This window comes from Dreissena polymorpha, chromosome 12 (genome assembly GCF_020536995.1).
Source record: "Dreissena polymorpha isolate Duluth1 chromosome 12, UMN_Dpol_1.0, whole genome shotgun sequence".
NCBI lineage: Eukaryota > Metazoa > Mollusca > Bivalvia > Myida > Dreissenidae > Dreissena > Dreissena polymorpha.
The window spans coordinates 1,957,532-1,969,918 of record NC_068366.1 but is presented as its reverse complement, the minus strand read 5'-3'; positions in this window follow the sequence as shown (position 1 = coordinate 1,969,918).

The window sequence follows — 12,387 nt, the reverse complement described above, 5'->3', positions numbered from 1 at the left end:
ACGGGTGCGAGGTAATCATTATTAACACTTTCTTCAACGCGGTATATTTTAATCACCGAATAAGATTCAAAATCAAGTGTACTGCTAGTTCACGGGTACAACTACTACTCTCATACTATTATATACAACCGTAACACTTCGTCCATCTCCGGATTCTCCTCGTATATATGTTACTCACTTGCGCGACGGGGGTTTCGATAAAAAAAGAATATGATCCTATTAATTCATCGTGTGTTGATTGTTTTATCGTTTTATTGATAATTAACCCCAGATCTTGCACGCACAAATTAAAAACTCGCCACGCCTATTATCACATCGGAATTTTACAAAGACCCATATTTACATTACAGATAACAGAAACGCACCTTCAGCACGATCTCTATACATAAAGAACGTCGCCACATTAATTTCAAATTATCACAGTACCCCACGAAAGTTGCGGAATTTATCATTTACAAATGTAACAAGGCAATGTACGTGTTTATGTTATAAGTCTGTCCCACATACAGGGCAATACGAACACAACTACATAAAAGATGTGCAGATGTCAAATTTCAGAACTGCTTATCAGGGACTACACTTTCCGCCTAAACTCGATTGTTTATAAGAAGAGTCTTCTTTAAACGAAAAATATCATAAAAGCAGAAAGTGTCGTTCCTGATTAGCCTGTGCACGGACTCTAGATTACACGTCTAAGTCACGTGACCGTGTCGTAATTATCGATCTTTTATCGAAGCGCCGAGGCTATAAATTTGATGTACCCACTCACGTATTTTGTTAAATTATAGTTTCATTTCTAGGCCGATTTTGACAAATTATATATCATTAGAAAGATTACGTAACGTAGTTTTCAGATATATAAATATATATTAAGTTTTTCTTCTGATTTCGGCAGCCCGGCGAGTTATAACTTTAACTTTTGCAAATATCATACCGTTTTGGAGTTTTAGAATCTAGATTTACGGTTGACATGTTCGTACTTTATACCGATTTGTAGCGTTTATATTTGGAGTTCAGTTTTAAAAATGACATCTTGCTTAGGAGAAAAGAATTCTGTATATGATAGAGAAAAAAAATAGTTTAAAAATGAAAGCAAGTAAGGAATGAAGGCGGAAGAAAGTAGCGCGCGGTCCTAACGAACCGAACTGATGCTAAGGTCTTGGCGATTATGCTTTTGTTTAGATACCGGCCAATGAATTTCCTTTGCCACGATTATTATATTTTTTATGAAATATATTGAAATATTTTGTTCTAGAGACATATTTATAAAGCTAAGTATTAATGAAGCTTAATAAATTAACGATTTTAGCTCTTAATTATAACACAGAAAGGGTGTTAATTTTATGATGAAACAGCGTATATAGCGGACCCTCTTGATATTTTTCGGCTTTGCATACTTCAAATATAATGGGTGTCAAAACATTCATCGTTTTTTGTTTATTATCAAAAAGGTAATTATGTAAAATTATATGAAAGGTTATTAACCATAAATTATCAATTAATTAAAATTATTTAAAGATTCTTTAAAATTCCGGTCAACGGTCTATGCATGTATATTGAAATATCTTTATAAGTTAACAGAGTTATAAATATATAGAATTCTAAATTAAAACTCTATATTATTTGTATTTTTCGGAAAGATTATTTAACCCCGTTGTGGTCAAATGAGAATGCTGTTTTTAATAATGTTGTTCCGTACACTACCATACACTCTTTATAGGACTACGAAATGACGGAGTTTTTTACCGATACCCGCTAAATACGTTAAATGTTAAGTATAATATTTTTTAAATGTTTAAAATGTACATGTATAGGTATTAAGCACTTATAATTATTATGATTAAGCTGGCTGACATCTATACAGTATTTAGTTTATGGCAATCTGTATGGGCAGATGACTATAAATGTTTTCAATACGCTACATATCTTATGAACGCAAAATTGAGTATTTGGCGTTACATTACTCCAAGAAATTACCACTAATACCACGAGAAGACATGGAGGTATCATAAAAAGTGTAAACTGACCAGACATTGCCACCTGTGGTTAGGGACCAATATACAAGTATAGGTCCCTGCTGTGGCGTATGACACCATAGTGTTATTTAGTATTGGTCGGCACAGTATCTGATCATAACGAAATAATTGGTTTGTGCTGAACACAGGGGCAATAAAACCACAGATCTATCAATAAACAAGATTATTGATATATCTTTTACTGAACACCGCGATAAAAATGCTCAAACCACGGACTCTTGATTACACGGATAAGAAACATGGCAACATTCTCAGATTCATCACTGCTATATGTGTAATCACCTAGCAATTCGTCTAAAAATAATGTATATATTTGAGTTGAAGACGATGTACTGTTGTATAAGTCAGAATAAACTATCTGTCTGCCTGTCTAAATCCAAGCCGTAATCGTCCCAGTGAAAAAAATCTGATTTTGAATAGTTGGACAAGATGCCCTGATGTCATAATACGAAATGACCCGCGTAACACCGACCGTGATTTTCAACAATCTTTAATAAATTGATAATTTAAGGTAAATAACATTTCATATAATTATACATAATTACTTCGTTGATAATAAACAGCAAACGATGAATGTTTTTGACACTCATTTTATTTCAAGTATGCATGCAAAGCCGAATAATATCGAGAGGGTCCGCTATATACGCTGTTTCATCATAAATTTAACACCCTTTCTGTGTTATAAACAAGAGCTGAAATCGTTAATTTATTAAGATTCATTTATAATAAGCTTTATTGATATGTTTCGTGAACAAAATACTACAATATATTCCATTGAAAATATAATAAGATGGCAAAGGAAATTCAATGGCCGGTTTCTAAACAAAAGCATAATCGCCAAGACCGTAGCATCAGTTCAGTGCGTTAGGAACGCGCGCTTAATTTTCCCGCCTTCATTCCTTAATTACTTTCGTTTTTAAACAAGTTTTTTTTCTATCGTATACAGAATTCTATTCTCCTAAGCAAGATGTAATTTTTAAAACTGAACTCCAAATATAAACGCTACAAATTGGTATTAAGTATGAACATGTCAACCGTAAATCTAGATTCTATAACTCCAAAACGGTATGATATTTGCCAAAAGTTAAAGTTATAACTCGCCGGGCTGTCGAAATCAGAAGAAAAACTTAATATATATTTATATATCTGTTTACTACGTAACGTAAGCTTTCTAATGATATATAATTTGTCAAAATCGGCCGAGAAATGAAACTATAATTTAACAAAAGAGTGAGTGGGTACACCAAATTGTATAACCTCGGCGCTTCGCTGTACGCTAATTGTAAACGATCGATAGCCACAACACGTTAAAACGCGCGATGGTAAAACATAAAATGTGTATTTCTTGTGTTTAACTCGCTATAAATCCATTAATAACAACGGGAACATACTTAAAGTTATATTTTTTGAAAGAGGAATTAATAAGCAACAAGATAACGTATAAACCAATAAAATCGGATGAATAGTATTTGCATAAGATTGAATTTACTACAGTAAGGGTCAAATACTCGATTTATCTCCTATCAATATACACTCCGTGAAAGAACATATCATTCTACAGTCAGTTCATCAGTATGCCAGTACAAGCTACGGCATATGCCAGTGCGTGTGCAAAATAGTAATACATTTAGAAAATGATACATGTACATGTATTCTTCTTCGTAACTTATATTTGAAGAAGATAACGTTCATAGAAGCATCTATATCAATATTATCTATCACCCGTGGTATTAATTGACTTCTTTTTAAAAAAGTTTCCTAAATTCTTTTGATTTTTAAATCGCATTTCTTTTATTTTTAGAAATCGATTTTTGTTAAAATTACGCCTAGATTATCTGCACTGATAGATCTACGAATAATCTTTTTTCGCTGTAAGCATCGCATGTCTACTATAACTAACTTAATTAATCTTTGCATTAGCATAGCTCCTTGCATAAGCGATTAATCCTGTATCCGTTAAAACGCTATAATTATTATCTCATTTAACGTTATAGCTTTCAGCGTTTATTACATGAACATATTTATTTGTATTCGTTTTTAAATCAAATGTTAGTGGTGCGTGATTTGAAAATTCGGTAAAATCTTGACAAAAATCTGCCTAACAAATAATTAACCACGCTTTTCCCATAACATATTTCGTCAAACGTGTGAATTTACCAACACTCTCATCGCTCCCTATTCGACCGTAACATATTCGTAAATCACGAGCTATGCATAACTTCAGAAAACTGTCGCCAAAAGCGTTAGTTCGATTATCATTAAATGCCCGACGAATGTAAAAATCAGTTTCGTAATCTGCTGATTGAGAAACAGATCGATCATCGTACAAAGTCCGATTTCAAGGCGTTCTAATCACACAAATACGCTACATTCCCATAATAAAAGAAAATAATGCCAATCTCTAGCCGTAAGTCATTTTAAGTAACGATGTTCATAAAAGGAAAATATACACCGCACATTTTTTTACATGAATCAATCGCCCGACATTTATCAGTTCATATTGCTCACCTGCCGAATAAAACAGTGGGAGTCTGCGTTGTGTATAGCAACCTGCTGTGATGATCTCTATCCTATCACGGGCAACTAACATTGTATAGGAGGTTTTTGTGTGACGTCACAAGAGGGGATTTCCGTTACTAAAAATAGATTGGCCGTCAACTTCTCGATCGCGGCCTATTACATTGTATCAGAGTAAAGGTCGTCGGAAGACTTAATACTTACAATTTCATAAAACAAAACTATAAATACCCGTATTCTTTTTTAAGTAAGACTTTAATAAATGATATTTCATAAACTATAAAACATATAATAATTTGAATATTTTTATAAGTGGTGTGGATGCGATAGTGTTATTTTTCATCAGAGATTGAAATTTAGTGAAGGGGTGTATTGAATCAGTTATAAAACAAAGCCCTTAAACAGCTCAATACATTTGATTTTTCAATTTTGAAATGTAGTTTTAATTTTCTTTTACATTGAATGAATTTTCGTTTCGTTTACATTGAATGAAAATATTAGTAATTTAAGTATTCAAATTGAAAATTACACCTGCATATTTTGCAAATTGAACTGTCTTTGCATGTACATGTATATTGAAAACTCTTCTCTAGTGATAATGAGCGATACAAATCTAGCATTTTATGATACCATAAATCTACACATTTAATTTATGTTAATTAAGTATTTTATATCCGTATATAATGACCAAACGCGATTGCTTGTTTTCATGGTGATGTTTCGAATACTGCAGTACCACACGATCTTTACACATTATAGCAGAGTTTACATTTGCAGGTACCCGTTAAATACGTTAATTGTGTAGCAGTAAATTTATAAAATATTTTAAATGTATAGTTATTAAACACTTTATTATTATGTTTAAACTGTCTAATATATATACTTAATAGTTCCTAGCTGTTAATCCATTTCGGACAAATGTCTATTTTTTTTAAATATGTTCAAATATTTTATTAAAGCAACTGTTAAGTTTTTGACTTAATATGCTAAGAGATGACATGGAGGTATCATAAATTGTGTTTAATGACCAGACACATGTGGTTTATGCAGAGACCCCATACAGAGTCATACAAGTATATGTCCCTGGGTTTATTACACACTGTTTTCTTAGTAAATGTCTGGACAGTATCCGATCATATCGAGATAATCGGTTTGTGATAAAAAAAGGGCAATTAAACACTGGGTTAAAAATGCTGGAACAAAGAAAGTCAAAACTGGTGTGAACAATTGAATAAAAGCATTTTACATTTATAAAGAGGATTTAATTAATCTGCAACAAGGTAAGTTTTTACAGATAAATAGGTTCAAATCAGTTTCTTTATGTTGATTACATAAATTCAATTAATTTGTTGTTTGTTTTCGTCCTTATTTGTGTTCGTTCATTGGATTCAATTTAATCTGAAAGAATTTCAAGTTCTGAGTATTTTTTGTTCTTCAAAAGGGTCGCGAATATGATTGTAACCTTATCACGATGCGGTTCATCACATGCAAACAATAGTAGAATGGCCGCAGTTTTGACGGCCAAAATTTGAGCATGCGCAAACGTGACGTCATTATCGGAATCCCCAACACCTCCTATTGGAAAATAGGATTACTGCCCAAATGACTGCTTTATTGCTATATTGTTGTGTCCATTTATAATTAGCAACCTTAAACAGAATTATGTTTATTCAGGAATAGCAATAGATTTGTTTCGACCATCACCGTGACTACATAACACAACTTGCCTACTTATAAAAATCTATAAAATTATTAAAATTAGTATTTGCATAGGATTCAATAACAAGATTACAATCGGGAATCCTCGGACAATTCACTGTCTGAAGCGTTCAGATTGATCAAGATTAAATACCTTAAAAATAATAACTGATTTTAAGGCAAAAATACATTCAATCAAATAATATATATAATAGAAATACATTAATTAAAGCTAAACGTTGCAATTTATACCGCACCAGTCATACCATTTTTTGCCTCAGTTAGGCCAGAATGTTTTAATGAAATGATTTTCGGACCCGCCGACTCCAATTTTTGACGAAACCAAAAAAAATAAAAATAAAAATCTTTTTTTTGGATGCCAAAAGTTGGCTTTTAAACACAAAACGCTTGCCGGGTTTTAGAAAAAGTTCAAATGAGTTATAAATCATCATAATAAACCCAGTTTTAATTACCCACATTAATACGCGAACCTCCTTCATCGTGTACATGTGCTGGAATTTACCAACAGCTACGCCATCATTGTTTGTGCAAGAAGTTGATGAACGCTACAACGCTTTCATCAACAAAGTCTGCTAATTTCTCAATAATTATGCAACTGTCAAATAAAATCATGAATGCAATTGATTTGTAAGTAAATATTTTATTATTTCTTTACAATTTTATAAAATTGATAGTATAAAAATGACTAAAAAATATTATGAAAGCAATAAGAAAAGAACGATTTTAATTTAACAGGTGCTCGAAATGCGAAACCCATTTACGCCTATCAACTTTAAACATTCCATATTTTTCGCACAAATACGGTCATATTTTAGAGAATACAATTTTATGTGTTTTTTAATGCAGTTGTAGTGACGAATTTGTGCATATAATATGTGTTTTTTCGTTATTTTCAATGGGTACGAAACTTTGGTTTTGTTCCGAACTGGTTCGTACCAAAAGTTCAAAAATCGCAAAATCAACAGTTTCTAAAACGATTTCAAACCATGAATGTCCAAATAAAATAGTCAAGTTTATGGGGTTATTATCGGATTAACAGCTCCTTTATGCCATTGAACTATCAATTATTTTATCCTGGGATAAACTGTCACGAACATCAATAATTATAACGATTATTAGGGACGCTATTTCTTTAATCAATACCATGACAAAAACACATGTTAACTTGTTTCAACAGGCATTTGTGTATAACAGTTCCATTATTAATATGTTCTGGGAAGGATATATTTTAATTAAGATACCAACTATTTCTGAAATCAAAAGTAGGTCCTTCACTTGATGTACTATATTTCGGATGTGTTAAAATTCGGACATATATAAAGATAGTGATATTTATGTGTTGATTTGTTGTATATAGTTTGTACAAATTTGTTTTGTGTTATTTCAGACAGCAAGAATGGATGGGGGCAATTATCCTGTCAAGAAATAGATGTGAAAAAATATTCATTTAATTGAACCTGGAAATCAACCACCCCAACTAACAGAAGACCTTTTAACAAAAGTTGTTGTTTTAGAATTTGTGAAATTTGATAATAAACAGAAGTTGATGTATATCATGTCCAAATGACCAAATGTATAAACTGTTTAACAATTTGAATAGAGATGCTTTATTTTCTGATGTTTGATTTATTTTTCCTTTCAGATGATATATATTTGTGTGATTCAAGGTTTAAATAAATAATTCTGAAACATTTATGCAGCATACTGTTACATTATTGTTAACGTTATTATATTATGTTGGTTATCTGGTTTATCAAGTGGAAAAAATGTTATTTATATTAAAATAAAGCTTTTAATATTAAGACTTATGAAGGTACTTATTGTTATTTATGTATTTACATACTTCTCAGAGTAATAAAAATATAGTAAATGCCATTATTCATTAATGTAGTAAGGTTCCTTAAATGATTGTCCTTATTGATTAAGTTTGAATTACGGGCGGTTTTCACACCGCGATAAAGTGGCGACAACTTTTTTTGGGCCAGTGAAACCCCTGAAAAGCGTTTTATTATGCTATTTGTATTTGTCTGCGGTATTGATTTTTACTGGACAATTAACTATAAATGTTTCTTTTAAACCTCAATAGCTTATGGGTTGTTTGTGGAGATAACGTATTTTTAATGCAACATATGGATTCCTTGTGAAAAAAAACATCAAAAAATCACCAAAAACTTTATTATAGACAAGTGAAAAGATTGCATAACTTTTTAACTTATATCTATATAGTTAAGATATTTTTAAAATTCAAACTTATTTAAAAACTGCAAATCAAGACCTACAGTCTGATTATCATCATTGTGCACATCAACATGTTTGGAAAAAATCACTGTGGTTGCTTAGTAAAAAGAACTTCATACCATAACATTTTTAAAATGAGTGCATATTTGGTCACCCACCTTTTTCTCCGTCCTCCTACCCGACACTTTCAGAAAAAAAATCCGAAAATCATTTTAATAAAAAATGTTGGCCTTATTTACAACTCCTCGAGATCAAAATCTCACGAATTTTTCAAACATTCAATTAATAGAGAGCAATATCTGGCTGTCATCATCGAACCTAAATTTGGTTGCAATGGCAGTCAAAATTGAATTGTAATGTTTTGTTTTTCAACTTCCCTTCTCAAAGTGTGTGAAATGTACGTTTTAAGTAAGTTTTGCGTCTGTTAAACGTGGCGACATTGGCACTGCGTTTTATGTGCGCTTTTTCTTACCGAGTGAGTTTTTAACAAAAACAAACAAACAAGAAAGTGTGCGCTTTTTGTGGGTAAATGTGCCCTTTTATGTGGGTTAAACGTGCGCTTTTTATTAGTGCGTTTTTTACTGCCATTTATGTGTGTAAAATGTGCGCTTTTAAGTGGGTTAAAAAAGCGCTTTTCGCGAGTTAAATGTGTCACTTTAAGCGCAGTTATAACCCACATAAAAACATTCATGTGTGTCAATTGTGCGCTTTTATGTTCGTAAACGTTTTTGACTGCCAATTATGTGTGTAAAATGTGCGCTTTTAAGTGGGTTAAACCTGCGCTTTTCAGCGAGTTAAATGTGCGCTTTTTGACGATGCTGGAACAGCAGCGTCCAAGGTTTGATAATCACCTTAAAAAAAATTCACAATGGTCATCTATGTAAAAGACCGAGCCAGTCCGATTGAGATAACTCGATTTTTCAGTTACTTCCCTTGGGCATACGCCACTGCGTATGATCCTAGCATTGATAACATTCTCCTAGCAGAGTTGTCGTTCGTGTTTCAACATTCAACAATGGCCGCCTTAATGGGAGTTTCGATTAAAAACTTTCTTACTGCATACATTGGCTTGTTTCGCTATTTAGAAGCTGTTATTTAGGATATATGAATTATTTATTCACTAAATCTCCGCTTATGACAACAATAGTTGGAATTCGAAGGATATATACTCGATGTGAATGAAGGACTTTCTGGTCTCTGGATCGTAACAGCTTGACACGGCAAAACTGGCATACTGATTACTGGTATTTTTAGTTATCAATATAAGTCACATTGTGCTTTATAAATTGTATTCGAGCATTTTGCGACTTATTGAATGACTATGATACCCGATATCAACATTTCATCGGGGATTTGCAGATCACCAAGCTGTCCTGAGATTCAACATTGATTTCAAACTTTTACTGGTTAGTACTCTTTCTTAGTGTTAGTACTTTTTATCATTTTAAAGTTAAATGAACTGTGTCACAGTAAAAGAGACAAAAGAGAGATAACCCTTTCAGTGCGTGACCGAATTTTAAAGGCCTTTGCAAACAGTTTGGTTCCTGATGAGACGCCACAGAACGTGGCGTCTCATCTGGATCCAAACTGTTTGGTATTCTGATAGTATTCTTTGAAAAAAAAATGAAGAAAATGCTTATTTTACAAATTCAGCAGACGACATTTTAGCAGACGACAAATTTCCCAGCATGCAAAGGGTTAAGGCGATTGTGGCCAGTTTGGATCTAGATCAGCCAGCAGTCGCTTGAAAGCTGTTTGCTTAAAAGCGTTTTTCTGACAATAACAAATAATTTAATTGGATACTGATTTGACTGCGCTTTTCCTGTGACCTGGCTCAAATAACAGAATTGTCATTAATCAAATTATTTATTTCGAACATTAATCAATTGTTTTTCTTGTCCCTCGGGATCAATGACTCCAGCACTTTCCTGTTGAGAATTGAATACTGCTAAAGGCGATGCTAGGGGGCGTGAGAGATGTTGCACCTTCCAGTATCGCTCTATTGTTCATTGTCGGCTCGGGTACTACGTACATGTACCCCGGGTACTCTTTAAGTATACTTACATGTATCCCGGGTACGGTAAATATACTAAAATGTACCCGGAAATTTAACCCTAAATCAGTCGTTGTCGACTATTTTTTTGTAATAATTATATATACACATTTATGTCAATTTCCTGAAGAATGGCCTCTATATTATTGGAAGACATACTTAAAAAGCATGTTGATGCAGTGTTTTTTGAAGAGAAGTGTGTTTAAGATAATCGGTTGCGCGTTTTACGACATCGGATTTTGGGCGCGAATACAACTCGGGTACAGTCTTATATGGCCCGAGTACAATTACAATTTATTTACCGTACCTGGGGTACATGTAAGTATGCTTAGAGTACCCAGGGTACATGTAAATATACTTAAGAGTACCCGGGGTACATGTAAGTAGTACCAGAGCCGACAATGACCAATCAAGCTCCATTATCCGTCATGAACCGACTCAAAAAACCGAGTCGGCAATATTTGACTTAATTTTTGGTTTGGTTGCTCTCGAGAAATCGAAAATTTCAGAATCTTTCTAAAAGCCCTACGGTTTCGATCCCCAGAAGCGACATTAAAAACTAGCATACTTTGTTATCTAAAAGGTTGCTAAACCTGATATACAATGATAATGTGAATTTTCTCTCACATGATGTTCATCAGTCATATTATATAAAAACTTACAGCAGTAGTAAACAACTGGACAATAATTAATGAACGCATCTTTCATTTGTCTTTGACACTTTGATTTTGACATGGCCTAGATTTAAATATGTGACTGGACTTAACCAGCACTCTTGTAACAGAGCTAAAGTTTAAATGTACCATTGAAGATCGCCTAAATCCAGATTTGCTATTATAGACGTGTGGAAAGTTTTAAGGGTGTGACAAGTAAGCAAAAATTTGTCATTACCCAGAGGCCACAACTGTTCTATGACTGTATTAAAACAAGAAAAATCAGTGCCTGATTTAGATTTCCTTAGATAGTTCAATAAAAACTAATTTCATAAGCCTGGTAACAGTTTAACGGTAATGCTACCAATGTGTCACACCAGGGCCTTGAATGTGAAATCTAGGACATGCATGGTAATTTCTTCATGAAATCAGGACACAAAATGGTATTTTAAGTCCTTAATTGACCTGGCTATAGTTCTCAGATTATTATAAGCTCAATCAGTATATTTATATCATTATTTATGCTTTGTGTATTGTACACATATACACAATCATGCAGTTACATGATAGCAATAAATAATATCAAAGCTACCCATACTATAAAGGTCATTGACAAAGCCTATGGTCAAAATGTGAACACATTGAGTGTAATCGCCCTCTCGTGCCAGCACAAACAACACGTTGACAGGTTGTCATTTATGACAGTTCTACTTTCACTTTCATTTTGTGATATCAAACTATTAACAATTATGTGGCTGAGAAAAATATCGCCATTGCTTTTAATGCTCCCGGTAGGGTGGCCTATATCAGTTGAACTGTCAGTCAGTCAGTCAGTGTGTCAGTCTGTCCGTCCGTCCGAAAACTTTAATGGCCATAACTTTTTTAATATTGAACATAGCAACTTGATATTTGGCATACATGTGCATCTCATGGAGCTGCACATTTTCAGTTGTGAAAGGTGAAGGTGAAGGTCATCCTTCATGGTCAAATGTCAAATATAAAGCCTCTGTCTGTCTGTCCCAAAACTTTAGCATTGGCCATAACTTTTTCAATATTGGCGTGCATGCGTATCTCATAGAGCTGCACATATTGATTGGTGAAAGGTCAAGGTCATCCTTCAAGGTCAAAGGTCAAATTTTGCAATATTGAAGATAGCAACTCCATATTCGGC